Source organism: Hemibagrus wyckioides, linkage group LG17 (assembly GCF_019097595.1).
Source record: "Hemibagrus wyckioides isolate EC202008001 linkage group LG17, SWU_Hwy_1.0, whole genome shotgun sequence".
NCBI lineage: Eukaryota > Metazoa > Chordata > Actinopteri > Siluriformes > Bagridae > Hemibagrus > Hemibagrus wyckioides.
The window spans coordinates 5,928,205-5,941,895 of NC_080726.1; the positions used below are offsets into that span (position 1 = coordinate 5,928,205).

Consider the following 13,691-nt stretch of genomic DNA (forward strand, 5'->3'; position numbering starts at 1 on the left):
AAGGAAAAGTAAAATGCATGTATAGTTTGCCAGCTCTTAAATTATTGGCACCCTTGGCAAAGATGAGCAAACGGTTAGAGAGTCTTTGTCGCTTAATCTTACGGACGATGTACAGCACTTTGACTTTCTAACTGAAGTAAATGTATTCTAAAGAAAAACACAGACTGGAAATGAGACAAAAAGAGGTTTTTTTGCAAAACTTGGGGTGAGTGTGTTAAGCAGTAGTGGCTCAAGGGTTAAAGCTCTGGTTTCCTGCTCAGGAGGTCAGGGCTTCAAACCTCAGCACTACCAAGCTACCATTGTTGGATCCTTGAGCAAGACCCTTCACCTTCTCTACTCCAGCTAACATGGATAACCCTTTAATCTGACCCCAGCTTTCTAACAAGCTAGGATATGTAAAGAAAAGAATTTTTAAATAAAAAGGCTGTGGCTATATTTACTAAAACGTAAATGGGGATGTGATAGCTTGGTGGTTAAGTTGTTAGCCTACTGATTGAAAGGTGGTGAGCTCGAATCCCAGGTCCACCAAGCTGCCTCTGCTGAACCAGGACCTTAACTCTCAATTGCTCAGTTGTATATAAAATGAACGTATATAAAATAAGAGCATCTGCCAAATGCCAGAAATGTCCAGTGTAAAAACAAAGGACGATTATACAGAAACTGACCTAATCCCTACAGGTATAGTGGAGAATCTGTGATGTTTATCGCTGCTTTTCCTCCAAAGGATCTGAAAACCTTGCATTATGAAAACCATGAAGTAAAAGTCTGTCTGCTTCTACTAAGAACATACGACTGCACTGGGGTTAGATTTTCTAGAAGCACAATGAAGACAATGTTCATTATAAATTATATTATTGACAACAACTTGAGTGAAACATAGAATCTTTAAAACATTAACATGAATGTCAGAGTTTTAGTATTTGGTTTTTTGGCTCTAATGACAGTTGAACTCGAGCCCCACGGATTTGATCAAATCCATCAGAGTGTCATCTGACCATGTGATTCAACAGAAGAGAAGAGATTAGACATGAAGGAAATCTGACCGGTTGTACAGACCAGTTCCAATGGTCAATATCACAGATTTGCTTACATTTAAATAGGGAGCTAGAAATAGTGCAGAATCTTTTGAATACTGAAGTAAGACGATGCACAACTCCTTTCTTTGTGGGTGTTGGAATTTTTACACATATACAAACCTTCCCTTTATTTCCAGTTTTGAATTAATTCTCAGACCATCTGAAAAGATCTCCATAATAACCCTGTTTTGTTCTTTAAGAGTTCAGGAGCTGCCTGTAAATTTGCATAAACATATTGCTCATATTATCCTCATCTTAACTAGTCAACCATCCTTAACAGAAAACTGTACAACTAGCATAGATTTATTGTAGCATGATGAGCTGTTAAAGAGTTTATAAGTTTGTGCACCCCTGATGAAACCTCAAGACGCTTTATGCATATTTTTTAGGTTTTAAAGATGCTGAGACAAGCAACAAAAATGCTTAATACATTTAAAGAAGTTAGTAAGACTAGACTCTTGTCCGTTCTGGCACCGAGGTGGTGGAATGAACTTCCCCTTGATGACCGCAGAGCTGAGTCACTGACCGTCTTCAAAATGACGGATGAAGACCTACCTCTTCCTGAAACACTGAAACTAGCCCTTATATTTCTCTGTACGTTTTATGTTGATTAAAAATAAATGTAATCCTTCCAACACAGTGTTTAGGCTGATGGTATCCTAAATCTGTGACGTATTGAACCAGTGTTAATGTATTCATTGATAGAGATTTCTTGTACGTCGCTCTGGATAACAGCGTCTGCCAAACGCCAATGTAAATGTAGTCCCAAAAAATATTTCTTCTTGCTTCATTTCAGGATTTTTTTTTAGCGTTTTCCCCCCACATCCTTGGTTTGGGTCTACATTTCTGGCACTTTTCTGAAAATTATTATTTTTTTATCGCTAGTGCTGTTCTCCCTAAACACTAGACTGATATATTTTTATCCTCTACTTTTTTCCGCTCTGTAAATAGTCGCCGTTTTCTATTTCACATCATGGAACCGATCCTTGATAGTTCAATTCAATATAATTCGATTTCATTTTTAACAATGGACATGGCAGAACATAAGAAATAGCCTGAGCCTGAACAGTCCATGCCTCCAACACGATTTAACAAAGTGAGCATGTCTTTATTTATTTTTAGTCTCTAGATACTACAGTGAACCACATTTAATTAAGGATGCAAACTTTTCTGCTTGACAAAAGACCAAAATGCTGATACAGAATTTTTGTAGCAATTATGCAGAAATGTAGTCTTCATCCTAGGAGTTAATGCCTGATTAGACGTTTCTGCAGCATCTGCATCACCAGCATCCTCGCTACAGCACAGAACATCCAGAACCAGCCATAAACAGAACACGCTGCCCAAATCACTGATTTCCCACCACATCCAAAAGCCCCGTCTGTTCCGTTAAGCCTCGGTTTATCAGAAATACACACAACACATGTCGGTCATCATAGCTAAGAACAAAGCATGGCACAGTTATAGTTAAATAATCAATAACGAGGTGGTGGCATTCAGTGCTGCAAGTCTCCGGTCCATGTGCTATGTACGATCCTACTACTGGTTGCCATAGTGATAGTGTTTATCAGTGAGCGGTGTATCTAGCGTTCCAAATTGTTTTTCTTGCGGCTGAAATAAAATCTAGAGAGAGATTTTGTGTTTATCTGCATCATATCGTATGACATGAAGGAGAAGCAGTGTGTGATCACATGACCTCAACAGTTTTTAATCTCATTGGTAGTCGTTCCGTATTTGCATAAAGACTTCGTTGCATCGCAGTTTTGGACACGCCCACTTCTAGACGCCAACTATAACCGAAAATAATAATAAAATCAAATCAAATAAAAAATATCCTTAATAAATCTCCACTTTGTTGCTGTATGTGTGAACTCTTATTATTATTTTTTTTAATAATCTGACATCCCAGACTGCTTTACTTATTTTTCAGCAATTTAACCTCAAGTACAATTTTTCTTACAAATAAAAGAACTTCCTTTGTATTAACTCTCCCCAAGAAAACGCTATACTATTACAGAGCACTGACACTGGAGACTACTTCCATAAAAGACTACATTTCAATACAATCATACATTCTCTAAGTTACTACCGGACTGATAGTGAATATCAGAATGAGTGTATTAATATACTGCCAGAAATATCCTCAGAGCTGCTTGTTCGAGAAAATTAATCGATACCTTCTGACCAATCAGATTTGAGAATTCCACAGTGCGGTAGGATAATCAGTTCTAAAGGGGTCCGGGTTCAGGGAGTTATAGTAAAATATACCTTCAGAAACAAACAAAAATGGTTATGCTATTAAGACATTAAAACCTTTTTATCCATCTCCATCAGTGAAATGTTTATAACATCGATAAACTAGCCTTCATGTTATAACTAGAATCAATCTCCTTGTTACACCATGGCGCTTTCTGACCATATAGTACCAAGTTTTAAAAGGGAAATGATTTATAATCTCACTCTCTCCTCTCAAGGTTTCTTCCTCATATCGTCTCAGAGAGATTCTTCTCCTCACTTTAGGAATAAATTTTAAATGTCTGAATTTATACACCTCTCTAAAGCTGTTAACTATTAACAGTGCTACAGAAATAAAAATTTTATTACATTTTATGGTATTGTCCTGTTTTTCTAATATCTATAACATGCTTAATGCACTTCTCTAATTCTAGCTAATTTCAAGGGTTTTTATTCATTTTTTTTACCCCCACACCCCCCCAAAAAAATGAGGGGGTGCAAACTTTTACATTTATCTGTATAAACAACACGCTGTTTGTTATTCATTCCAACTAAGAAACGTAATCACTGCCAGGGTGCCAGGGTGCTGTTTAATCAGATTACCAAACAAGCTTTAACATTCGAGGGGAAAAGGGGGGAAAATGAGGCTAAAGCTAATCCACCTCACACTGCCTGCTTTTCTATCTGATGTGACAGATGACTGCAGATTGCAACGATTACAGTGTTTGCATAAATCTGAGCGAGCTTTATTAGGCAAATCAGGGACAGTAGTAGAATAGAGTGGGCTGGAAACAGAGAGAGAGAGAGAGACAGAGACAAAGAAAGACAGAATCAGGAAAGAGACAGTGAGACAGAGCATGAGAGAGAGTCAGAGACAGAGTCAGAGAGAGAGAAAGAGAGAGAGAGGAGAGCGACAGTCAGAGAGAGAGAGAGAGACAGACAGAGACAAAGAAAGACAGAATCAGGAAAGAGACAGTGAGACAGAGCATGAGAGAGAGTCAGAGACAGAGTCAGAGAGAGAGAAAGAGAGAGAGAGGAGAGCGATAGTCAGAGAGAGAGAGAGAGAGAGAGAGAGAGAGAGAGAGACAAAGAAAGACAGAATCAGGAAAGAGACAGTGAGACAGAGCACGAGAGAGAGTCAGAGACAGAGTCAGAGAGAGAGAAAGAGAGAGAGGAGAGCGACAGTCAGAGAGAGAGAGAGAGAGAGAGAGAGAGAGACACAGACAGACAGACAGAGACAAAGAAAGACAGAATCAGGAAAGAGACAGTGTCAGAGAGTGAGACAGAGCACGAGAGAGAGTCAGAGACAGAGTCAGAAAGAGACACAGAGTCAGAGAGGGAGAGAGAAAGAGAGAGAGAGCGAGAGAGAGAGAGAGAGAGAGAGATGGAGAAAAGAGAAAAACAGAGGGAGAGTCAGAGACAGTCAGAGAGAAAGAGAGAGGGAGAGTCAGAAATAGAGACAGGGTAAGAAAGGGAGAGAGAGAGAGAGCAAGAGAGAAAGAGAGAAAGGAAGAGACAGTGACTAATGTAATGATGATACCTGGTTAGTGCAAACATTTGTATTCACATCACATCACATCGCACGCACACACACACACACACACACACACACACACACACACACACACACACACACACACACACACACACACACACACACCTCAAGGTCGCTATATTCCAAGTCCTGCTGCATCAGCTGTCACTCCACACATTAACCATGAGCAAGCCTCTGCATCTGCTTTACTCTTTAATTAAACTCCTGACATGGGGCAGATTTGGCACTGGGGTGGCGGGGGATTTATCAGAGGAGCTCAAAAAAAAAAAAAAAAAAAAAAAAAAAAAGAGATAGGTATGCGCTTTTCAGAATGACAAACATTTATCTACCTAGCATTATCATGATCATTATTATTATCATTATCATTATTATCATTATTATTATTATTCTATCAGAATGCAGTGCATGTTCCTGTTTATTCTGTAGCAATTCAATTCGTTTCAATGTGATTTGTATAATCGCCTTTAACAATGGACATTGTCACAAAGCAGCTTTACAGTCTAGAAATTCAGGAGGTAAATCTGAAATTCAGCCCTAATGAGCAAGCCAGAGGTGATGATGGCAAGGAAACACCCCATTAGGCGACATTAGGAAGAAAACTAAAGAGGAACCTGACTCCAACTCTGTGATCAATGTGATCTGTGAGAAGATTATTAAAAAAAAAACAAATTTAAAAAGATATGTCATTATTGATATGAAAGTTTTCTGGGAGGATAAATGTTTATGTCACATTTACGGGAGGATTCTCCAGTGTCATGGTAAGTTATGTGGATGCTCTAAAACATTCATTGTAAAAATAAATGGATAAAAAGTATGGTCTCATTTGTGAATCATTTTTAAACAAATGTATTCATTGGTAAATTGTGGTCATGTAAAAGCAAAAACATCTTCACATCATCAGCTTTGCATCACAACATCCATCCATCCATCCATTCATCCATCCATCCATCCATCCATCCATCCATCCATTCATCCATTCATCCATTCATCTTCTTCAGCACTTATCCTACACAGGGTCATGGGAATCATGGAACTTTCCCCCTAAATCCCATGGGGCTCAAAGCACAAGGCAGGGGACACCCTGGAGGGGGTAGCAACGCATCACAAGGCACAATCACACACACACACACACAGCAAGCAATTTAGAGATGCCACTCATGTCTTTGGACTGGGGGAGGAAACTGGAGAAACTGGAGGAAACCCCAAAACACGGGGAGAACATTCAAACTCCACACACAGACTCTGGGGAGTTGAACCCACAACCCCAGAGGTGCTAGGCAAACATGGTAAAATCCGTTTATATCCATCTCTACACCACTTATCCTACTAGGTCATGAGGAACCGGGAGCCTACCCTATTTGTATACTTGGGGGTGGGGCTTTTAATAATGCTCTTTATTGTGTCATAAAAAGTGGACACACACTATATAAAAAAATACCCTCACTAAAACCTCCTCTTTTTTTATATTTTATTTAAAGGACAAATGGAAGACAAAGCTGTACTCCTGCCATCTCATCACCTCTGAACCTATAATTTAGCTTTCCGCCCGAGTGTGTGCTGTGCTGAAACGCTGTCGTGATGGGAGGTGCTTCGTTTCCTTCCAGGGTATTTATCATCCTTCACACTGCTCTCACCTCCACTGTCCTTAAAAGCAGATGGGTGAATTTGTTCCTCCTGTAATTCCTGCCAGCATCTGATGTGTCCCACTGTCAGAAATCCAAGGACAAGGTATTTGTGTGCATTCATTCGTACACCTACCAGGCATAACATTATGACCACCTGCCTAATATTGTGTTGGTCCCTCTTTTGGTGCCAAAGCAGCCCTGACCCGTCCTGCACTGTGTATTCTGACACCTTTCTATCAGAACCAGCATTAACTTCTTCAGCAATTTGATCAACAGTAGCTTGTCTGTTGGATCGGATCACACGGGTCAGCCTTCGCTCCCCACGTGCATCAATGAGCCTTGGCCGCCCATGACCCTGTGACCGGTTCACCACTGTTCCTTCCTTGGACCACTTTTGATAGATACTGACCACTGCAGACCGGGAACACCCCACAAGAGCTGCAGTTTGGAGATGCTCTGATCCAGTGGTCTAGACATCACCATTTGGCCCTTCATCAAACTCGCTCAAATCCTTACACTTGTCCATTTTTCCTGCTTCTAACATCAACTTTGAGGACAAAATGTTCACTTGCTGTCTAATATATCCCACCCACTAACAGGTGCCATGATGAGGAGATATTCAGTGTTATTCACTTCACTTGGCACTGCTCATTATGTTATGCCTGATTGGTGTATATTTCTGATACTTGTTTATATCAATCCAGGAATGTGTTTCTTTTCACTAGGTCTGCATCACCCAATCAACCAATCACCCCACTGCTAAGAAATCTACTCCTAACTCGTAAATCCTAACTTCCAACTAGGAAAATGGCAAATTCCTTTTTAGAGCATCAGCAGTAAAAAAAAAAGAAAGATGGAAAATGTAAACATACACCAGACAGCAAGACATTTATCCAACCAATCTGAACAGAAATGCTATCAACCTATCAGCTTAATCCTTACTGGATTTAAAAACCAAGCAGTTTCTTGCTAAACTAACACTAATTCCTGGTTCTATGTATGAAACATGTTAAAGCAAACAGCTCACAGTCACATGATACACGTGCATGTACTTTCTCAAGGTTAATATATTCCAAACCCTGATGAGTCCTGCTTCATCGACTGTCACTCAAACACACGTTCTTGGCAGCTGGAATGATTTCAATACACAACAGGATATATTCATGAAACAGAAGACATCCGTAAGGAACAGGATGTTGCTTAGAAACAAGTTGTTTATAGAAAAGATTTTACACGTGACCTACTTTGGCCTCATTAGACACCAAACATGCCTGAGCTGATTGATTACATTTGGGGTGAAGAAGGAAACCGCACTTCTGTGAAATTTTGCCTGACAGTTTACTGTTACGTTATTACGGCGATTCTGATTTAATTTAGCAATCTATGTGTGCTAAACACAAGCGGTGAAAGCATACATGATGCACAAACTGCATAGAAACCCACTGAAATTGTAACTTGTAACCTCTAATCAGCGAAGAAAACTTTTTACTTTTCGACTCCTACGACTTTAGCACATGAATGATAAATGTTTTTTCACCTATCGCCTGTGTCCAAATATTCTGTTAATATATTCAGCATATTTCTTGGAGGAACTTGACTGGCCTGCACAGAGTCCTGACCTCAACCTGATAGAACACCTTTAGGATGAATTAGAGTGGAGACTGTGAGCCAGACTCGTCCAACATCAGTGCCTGACCTCACAAAAGCTCTTCTAGTGGAATGGTCAAAAATTCCCATAAACACACTCCTAAACCTTGTGGAAAGCCTTCCCAGAAGAGTTGAAGCTGTTATAGCTGCAAAGGGGGGGACAACTCCATATTATATTCATGTTCATGTAAAGGCAGACGTTTTGGAATGGCTCGCAGTCTCCACTCTAATTCATCCCAAAGGTGTTCTATGGGGTTGAGGTCAGGACTCGGTGCAGGCCAGTCAAGTCACACCAAACTCGCTCATCCATGTCTTTATGGATCTTGCTTTGTGCACTGGTGTGCAGTCATGTTGGAACAGGAAGGGGTCATCCCCAAACTCTTCCCACAAAGTTGGGAGCATGAAATTGTCCAAAATGTCTTGGTATGAAGCTGAAGAGTTCCTTTCACTGGAACTAAGGGGCCGAGCCCAACCCCTGAATTCAATTGGGGTGTCCCAAAACTTTTGGCAATATAGTGTATATCAAGCTTGTAAAATCTGTAGCATTGACTATACAGTTTGCTCTTTTAAGACGAAAAAATATCCATCACTCATCCACTGTCTAGTTTGTTGCTAACAACAGAAATGATCATAGAGGCCCATAAATGCACAAAGGTCAAAAATGACACCATTCTGACTCGGAAGTCGAATGCGTATACATCCACTGCAGACAAAACACAGTGTTATTATTAGCAAAATCCTGCATTTGTCTGTCTGTCTGTCTTTCTAGGACACGCTGATGGGACGATTTCAGGTTTTTCATCCCTGGAGGAATTTTATGAGCGTTCGTTTCACCGCAGCTTGCTATACACATGCTAAATAACATGGTTGTCGCTTACATTCTAACTGCGCCACAATGACCTTCATAAAATGTCAGTGAAGACATCATTATCATTCCTTCTCTTTATTTAACCGCCAGCAGGTGTCAAAAGAAAGCGTTCCTGAGTTCATTTAATCCCCGAGCTTCTGTGGTGGGAAACAAGATCAACCAGTCGTTTTTTTCTGCTGTTTTCTCGAATGCCACGACCAAGCTAGCTACACATTTACCTTAATATCTGTATATTACACAATAAGATTTTGAACATGAGCACTGAAGGAATACTAGATCTGGGCTTATAAGATAAAATGTCGTTCCCTGTTATTACAAGAATCTTAATTAAATCATTTTCACTCAAATTTTTTAATATTGATGCCTTAAATAACAAACCGCTGCTCCTATTAGTGTCTCTTTCCCCATTTTCATCAGGTTTATCAATATATTCATAGAGAACATGTTGAGATTTTATTTCCCTCATGCACTTGCTAGCTATGCCACTAACGGCCCACTGTAAAAATAATGTAAAAAATTGAGATTGCAGCTTACAAGCACTGAGTTGATAAAAATGCACTTGAGCCCAAGACTACATCAAAATAACACACGTGGAGATGAGGCGTTAGCAAAAACGCACGAGTGAACCTCATTACAAGAGAAATGGACCCTCGCTGTTAGACGCGACGTTACACGATACGCGGTTTATGACATTTCATCATAGCTTCGCTTCAATTACAACCTTGTTTTGACTAACAGCTGACTGGTCAGTTGTTTAACAGCTGCTGTCTGGAATTGTAGCTCACACATGCTAACACGCTAACACGGTTGGTCTTTAGGATTCGATCGTTTATCCAAAGGAACCTAACGTGCAGCTCTGTGTTCTAGCTGGGAGCTAATCAGAAAAATTAGGTAGCCTGTACAGCGGAAAAGAAAAATAATCCTCTTAGCAGTGTGAGCAGTGCAAGAAGCTTCAGTATAAAGATAGCAGAAAACAATGATCTATTTGGATCGGGTTTTTTACTTTAGGCAAATTTTTACCACGGTTTTTACAATATATAACAAGAATCTCTCTCTCTCTCACACAGACACACACACACACACACACACACACACAGTGTAGGTTTATATAAACCAGTTTGAAGCAGATGCTGCTGTCAATGCACAAAAACTAATGGACATTTCTGAATCTAGGTGCGTTTGGAGACAGATAAATAGAAATAATAAGTACAAAGCCCAAGCTTTCAGGCACAAATATTTGTACATTACAAAAAAAAATAATTGTAGTCCTGGTTGTTTTTTTTTTTCTTTTGTTTTTCTCCACATGTTCGGGGTTGGTCATTTTTGCATAGGTCTAATCTGACTACAGATTGATTTCCCTAGTAAAACTTATTCTCAAAAAATATACATCCTCTACACAGCAACTCTACAATCACTGCAGATACACATTACCATGGAAATCCCTAAATATATCCCAGCATGCACTAGCAAGCCTCACGCGTCCTGCCTCCTGCTCCTGTGGTTCAACTGTATTATGCTGGCTGGCAGAGTTGAACAGTGGGTAATGGTGCCACCTCACAACTCCCTGAGCTCAGGTTTCTGTCTGTGTACCGTGTTTTGCATGTTCTGCCTCTGACCACATGGGTTTGCTCCGGGTTTCCGGCCATTTCACAAACACGTGCTGGTTGGTGGATGCACTATATTCCCCTGAGGTGGGCCCAGTGTGGATAAGCTCCGGATCCACCATGACCCTGAATAAATTATTAATTATTTTTTGGTTAATATTCTCAGGTCTAAATCCACATCCTGGCACTAAATCTACATCTGAGGTTCTATAAAGCTGTCTGCTGTACTATTGTACTGTACAAATAAATCTGAACTTGATTTAATTTGGTATTTCAAATGTAATTTAACCACACACACACACACACACACCTTTTGAGGCTCTAGGAGGGGAAACAAAACAAATAGATTATATTCCTGGGAACACTGGGTGTGAGGTGGGAATACACTCTAAATGGGATGCCAGTGCATCATAGGGCAACATGTGTACACACACACACACACACACTTTTTGAGGCTCTAAAAGGGGAAACAAAGATGATGATATTCCTGGGAACACCGGGTGTGAGGTGGGAATACACTCTAAATGGGATGCCAGTGCATCATCAGGGAACATATGTACATGTATAAACACACACACACACACACACACACACACACAAATAAACTCACCAATTTACATATCATCATGATTGCGGGAGCACTCTGGAAGACTAAAGCAAAAGCTCGAACCCGTCAAAACTGATCATTTCCCAGCATGCACTACCAACCACATGAAGAGGTCTCTCATGCAGGTCACGTGCCTCATTCTTATTCACTATATATATATATATAAACGTATAAAATGGACAACACCCATCTCACTTAGAGATGATCTGCCTTACACGAGTTGCTTTAAATCCTACTTCATTCATTTGTACAGATGTCTTTGTAAACACGACAACAAGTCTTAAAATACGAGCTGATTTGTATATCGACCACTTTATCGGGTGATTCTGTAGTCCAAACCTGGCAACCCTGGCCACAGGAAGCGAACCTGTGCATATTGATTAATGATTAAAATCCTATCGAATGAATGAGTGTAATAAATAACTGCAATATCTCGCTGTTGAGACATTTCTCGAAAACACCAGCTGAGACTACAGCCTTCACCACACAACACAACCCGGCATTTTATTCATTCATTCATTTATTTATTTATTTATTTATTTATTTATTTATTTTTAACTGTGCCTACGCATCCATTTTCATCTCGCAGGTGAAACACTGTATCTAACACGGCGATCTGTTATGTCTTTAGTAAACATGTAGCCATTTTGCCACGCCGCTTCTTTAATGTCCGCCGACAAATAATGAATTATTCATCCTAAGCATAAGCGTTCAACTGATAAAGCAGGAGCTATTTTTTTTTTTCTTTTTGACAAGAAACAGCAGGAGGAGGAGAGAAGAAAAACGCAGAAGGAACAAAGCTGAACTTACGTGGAAATGTATCTGGAGTTAAAACAGCTTCAACATCCCCTCAAGACTGTATGGAAATATAGGTTCTGTTAGCTGCAAATCCGACATAAAAGTAAACAATACCGCCTTTTAAATGCCAATCCTTTCTCTCCAGCACTGGGAGGAAACCAGACCGAGATTGAAGCAGGGAAAGAGGGAAGATGTGGGCGTGGTTAAACGGATGTGGTGATATAATTGGCTAACGCGCCACGGGGAGGAGCTGGAATAACCAATAACATTGCGTGGATTGGAATATGCAAATATGACTCAGTGCATTTTCTGTAATCTATACTGCAGAGGCATATGGCCCGTGTCCAACGCCCAGGCCTGTCTCAAAGCAGTCATCCTCAATACCAATCATTTCTACTGCATTCTGTTTTGTCCCACATCCACAAGGGTGGCTCTGGAGATTTTCAAGCGTGTAATAGTGGTCTGTTATGCATTATTTGCACAAACCCATAAAGTATGTAGAACATGCAAAAAAAAAAAAATATATATATCAAAACAATACATTATGTCATCTTCTTTCCAAAAGTGGGTTATGTTGCTGAGGATAACAGACCTCACATCCAGGAACGCTTGTTTGTGTCCAGATGAGCCAAGTGTACGGACACGGTACTGTAAGCGTTACCGCACCTTCTGAGGGAAGAGCACCATGAGCAGGATATCAAAACCACCTAACTGTTACAGTCCTAAAGACTCAACTTACTCAACACCTTTAAATGCTTATTAATTCATATAGTTTTTAAACAACCCTTTGGACATAGCTCCAGTACGAGGCTAACAAGATATGGAGCCCCCCCCCCCCCCCCCAAAAAAAAAGATGGATGTTAAAAGGCACTGAATTCTTAATGAGGACCCAGAAGATTTAATAATTTGGTATGCAAAAATCCACATATGTTTAAAATAAATAAATAAATAAAATAAAAATTATGAAAAAAAATGATTAATATTCAGGAGCAATAAATAAATATAATACAAATAAATGAATAAATTATTTAATTAATTAATAAAATCAATATTCCATTATTAAGAATTCAAACAGTGCAATATTTTCCCCTCACCACTAACCTTAATTAAATAGTAATTAAATAAAAGTCTTTGAAGGTTATGTACATTAATCTACATATTCATGACTATTGCTATAAAAAGATTTTTGTAATTTATTTAATTCTTCATGAAGTAAAAGTATATCCGTTGCTGCAAATGATAGAAAAAGGGAATTTGCATATTAAATTAAAAGCACATTCTAAATCATAATCATGTTTCCAGTCAGAGTTTGTGTGTTATTGTTTATTTCCTCCAAATTATTTCAGTTTTATTCCACTTTCTCGATAAAATAGCATATTGTTTAAGCTGAATTGTGTCCCATCCATTTCCGGCCTTGCATCCATTGTTCCTGGGAATCTAACCGAGATAAACTGTTTAATAAAGATAAGTGAATAAATAATGAATGTTAATATCAAGGATAAACCTTGAATTGCTTAATAGATCAAGGATTTTTATCAGTATGTAAACCCTAGATAGACACATCGCTCTTGAATAGAAAAAAAAATCAATTTAAACTGTAACACTCATCATCTGACCCACACCCACTGAGGTCAGGAAGGCGGGAGTCACTGCGCTGAGCTGAAAGAGAACCAGAA

At 39.4% G+C, this 13,691-nt stretch overlaps 1 protein-coding gene across 1 annotated transcript in view; it reads right to left on the reverse strand.

Moving 5' to 3' along the window:
* The window catches only part of trim3a (tripartite motif containing 3a), a 33,100-nt gene extending 20,912 nt beyond the window's left edge, over positions 1 to 12,188 (reverse strand). Inside the window, exon 1 of the mRNA XM_058414542.1 lies at positions 12,028 to 12,188. The gene's annotated coding sequence lies outside the window, so the exon portion shown is untranslated. The remainder of the gene's footprint in view (positions 1 to 12,027) is intronic.
* Positions 12,189 to 13,691: the final 1,503 nt, after the last annotated feature.